The sequence below is a fragment of the Bidens hawaiensis genome, unplaced genomic scaffold (assembly GCF_021521415.1).
Source record: "Bidens hawaiensis isolate Kalapana, Puna unplaced genomic scaffold, B.hawaiensis_p1.1 tig00026602_1, whole genome shotgun sequence".
In the NCBI taxonomy this organism is placed as follows: Eukaryota; Viridiplantae; Streptophyta; class Magnoliopsida; order Asterales; family Asteraceae; genus Bidens; species Bidens hawaiensis.
The window spans coordinates 2,721-6,564 of NW_027494273.1; the positions used below are offsets into that span (position 1 = coordinate 2,721).

General features: G+C 34.1%; 1 pseudogene; it reads left to right on the forward strand.

The window, feature by feature from the left end:
• Positions 1–293: 293 nt before the first annotated feature.
• On the forward strand, positions 294–1,168 carry LOC143573630 (lipid phosphate phosphatase epsilon 1, chloroplastic-like; annotated as a pseudogene).
• The last annotated feature ends 2,676 nt before the right edge of the window (positions 1,169–3,844 follow it).

A 3,844-nucleotide genomic window follows, 5' to 3' on the forward strand; every position in this document is an offset into this window, starting at 1 on the left:
GCATCACCCCCGCACCGCAAACCAAGCTCACACCGAACACATCCCCTTGCATTCCCGTTACGCGCGAACACACATACTAGTAGATATAGATATACAAAAATTATTTTTATTTTCTTTCTAAATTACATGTAAATATAATAAAAAAAATATTGTTTATGAGGGTCCACAAACAAGACTACTGGTGGGGTGTTTTCTTTTTTGGTTGGTTTATAAATACAAAGCAATCATCCTCAATGTATCTATCCACCATTTTTTAACTCTCTTCTCAAAACCCTTTACAACGGCAGCTGAAAATGACGATGGTTCAAGCGCCGATTGAGACTAGTCCCTTGGCAGATGGTCACAAATGTGCTGATACTGATCGTATGTCAAATCGTCGAACCGCATGCGCTCTCCACATTGTTCTTAATCGTTCAGTTGGTGTTCTTGTTTCCTTTGGTTCATTTTGTGTTTCTAAAACTGATACATGTTTCGGGTTTATCGTCTGTGATGAATTAATTAACAAACAGTTCATGTGTACTTTTTAATTTGGTTTGTTAGCTTTTATTTCAGAGCATATGGTGCGTTGCTGTAGCCTATTACGGAGTGGTTCTATTAAGACAACATGATCTAGCACTGTCGGCTATCGCGGGTTCTATTTTGAACACACTATTATCTTTCACTTTGAAGCATATTTTAAACCAGGAGCGGCCGGTTTCCGAAGTGTGTTCTGGCCCCGGTGCCATCTACACATGCTCAATCAATATCATTTGCTGTCATTTTCTTTAATCTTTTAAGTAACCAATCACATTTGTTTAGTATTTGGTTCCTACTTGTAAAGTTGCTAATTAACTTTGATCTTGATTTTTGATACAGTTATTGGATGGCTGGGTCTAAATGGATTTTCGGTCATGCTTACAGTTCTTATTACCACGATTGGTGCATATTTTGTACCTATAATTGTTTACATAATGACATATCCCCTAATTTTTTAATCTGTAGCGCATGCATTATTATTACTAATATTATACTGATGTTGTGTTGCTCTTTTATGCAGTCATGGCTTCGTGTTCTGCAAGGTTATCACACGACTAGCCAAGTTGTTGCGGGTGTGGTGGTGGGATCCATTTTCTGTCTTATGGTTTTGCTCCCGCGATATGTTCTTGATCTAGGCGTAACGTGTGCCTGAACTAATAATTTTTCTGTCTAGATGTATGAACAATATGACATGGGATTGCGGGCTAATAATTTAGTAATCGGTCGCAAATAACCTTAGATAATGAGAAATGTACAAATAATGTTGCTCATATGTACCAAAACTACATATTATATACTTTTCTCATAATAAACAAATCTTTGTTCTACAGGAACTTCTATACATAAAACTAATAGCTATATATATATATATTAAATACAAGTTTAATTTCGGTAAAATTTATATTGAGACATATACAGTACGGACTCAGTATTTCTTTTCATACGGTAAGAAATTTTGAGAATTGATAGTCTATCACTAAACATATATCATTATCATACTCAGTAAATCCCACCAATAGCAAAGTTATGATCGGGTCTGAATAGGATAAGACGTAGACAATCTTACATTCACCCTGTAAGAATAGAGAAGCTAGTTCCGGTAAGAACCCCTGTAAGTGTGATGGGTCAAGTCAGGTCAAGTCACATGATGGAAAGATAAACCAAATTTAATTATGAGTTATTCAAGGCAGTTCAAGCAAATAATTAACTAATAAATCAAATAATGGTTCGATTTAGAATCCGCATGGCGCATGTTACGTAACGTGGGTATAAAATTTCGGGGCGGCTGAATTTCTTAAAGAGTGGTCTAATAAGAGAACACTGGCGTACAAAAAAAAGGATATATTTATTATGACAGGGATATATGGTTGAATTGTTTAATTTTAATGCAAGGAACAATTAAAATATTATTTTTAATAATATGCAATTTAAATAAACCAACTTTAGATATGTAGCCCGTAAGCTCAAATCATATTATTCAGCTGAGAGACACACACTTAAGAGTTAAGACTCAGTATGCTTTTTCATCCCCAATAATCTTTTTCTTATCATCATCCTCATAGCCCTCAATAGTGGTATCAACATGTCCCTAATGTGTCATCAGGGTCGGTTTCGAGAAAGAAAAAAAAAGTTTGAGCTGAAGGCAAAAAAATTTTAGGGCATTAAGTAGAATGAGTATTTTGTTGGGTTTAAACAATTTAATTTTTATATGAGTTTACATGGTTATAATTTGGGTTGTGTCAAAAAAATTTTATAAAACAAGATTAAACATGTTTCAAATGAAACTAAAATTCATAACCTTTTGGTTGAGAGTAATATCTCTTTGCCGCTAGACCAAGCTAGTGGTTATGTAATTGAGTATAAACACTAAATATACATATTTTTTAACAAAAAAAAAGATTTTAAAAAAAATTCGGGTGTTGGGCTTATGGCCGTCGACCAAGTTTGTGAGGATCATTTTCAATGGATCCGAGGAGAGCAAGGTCAGTCATTCTTATATAGTTATTGAACCTTCATTTGAAATCATCAAAGTTTCTTTCAAAAGTCATAAGCTTGGGAGGTATTTTTGTGGTTCTCCAGCATCATACATTTTTCAACAGCTCAGGATCGTTTGACATCTTGTTAATCAAAACCAGAAAAACCAAACAGATTTTGAAGTGTAACAAACTCTATCCAAAAGTTTCAAGTATGAACAAATTGAGTTGAAGCTTAAACGAATCAAATCGAATGTTAAAGGAATCGAATCGAATTGCAATGAGTCGAATCGAATTACAAATGAATCGAATCGAATAAAAAACTCGATTCTATTTGTTTTACATCTCGATTCGATTTGTTAGAAATCTTGATTCGATTTAAATTTCTAGAAATTACAAATCCCACTTTTCACGTACGAACCTTGAACAAATACACTTTTTACCACTTATGGATACTTCAAACACCACACTAAACCCGATGAACAACACTTAAACAACACTTTTTAACCGATTTCAAGCTTGCTCATACACTTTGGAAGCCCGAAACCCACTCACCACACTTGAACATGCAATAAAGTACACGTAAACACTTCTTAAACACTCAAACAAGACCAAAATTCAAGGTTGTGACCAAATAACTACAACTAGTAGAGTCGAAAACTCGGGGTACCAATTGTAGGTCCATAAACCGGATCTAACAACAAGTTCTTGAATCAATCTCACTTACCAGCTAGCGGAAATCCCCAGTAAGCAACCGAGATCTCAGATCTTATGGTGTTTGTTTATTACCCAAATGGAAAGAAAGAGAATAGAGAAAGAGTTGGTAAGTGAATAAGATGTAAATGTTTGCAAAAATGTTGTGTTGCATGGGTATGGTTGCACTAATTATAAAATTATAATGCAAGCCATACCATGCTATCTTCATTATAATTGACTCAATAGACTCACATTAAAAGGCCTTGGGCACAAACATTTATTACATAAAAGCGAAAAGTGCAACTACAATAACAAATAATACAAAAGAATATCATACATAGCGGGCCCTACAAAAGAGTAAATAACAACAATAGTCAATGTGCTAGTGGTATGTTAAAATTTTAGATGTAACCTGAAGTATTGGAATCAAGGTTATAGTTCTTATTATTCACTAACTTATCCACATGCAGCTCTTGATATAAAAGAACCAATTCAAGACATTGCTAAGAAGTGACACGTTTTTTTCCGTGGACCTCATCATACTTTTAAAGTAATTTGTAGTATGCTAAATCGTAGTCGTCTTTATTAGCAGGCCAATGCTATTTGTGCTCTTCATATTAGCTCTATATATTAAGTCTATTTAAAAAACAAATGAAAAT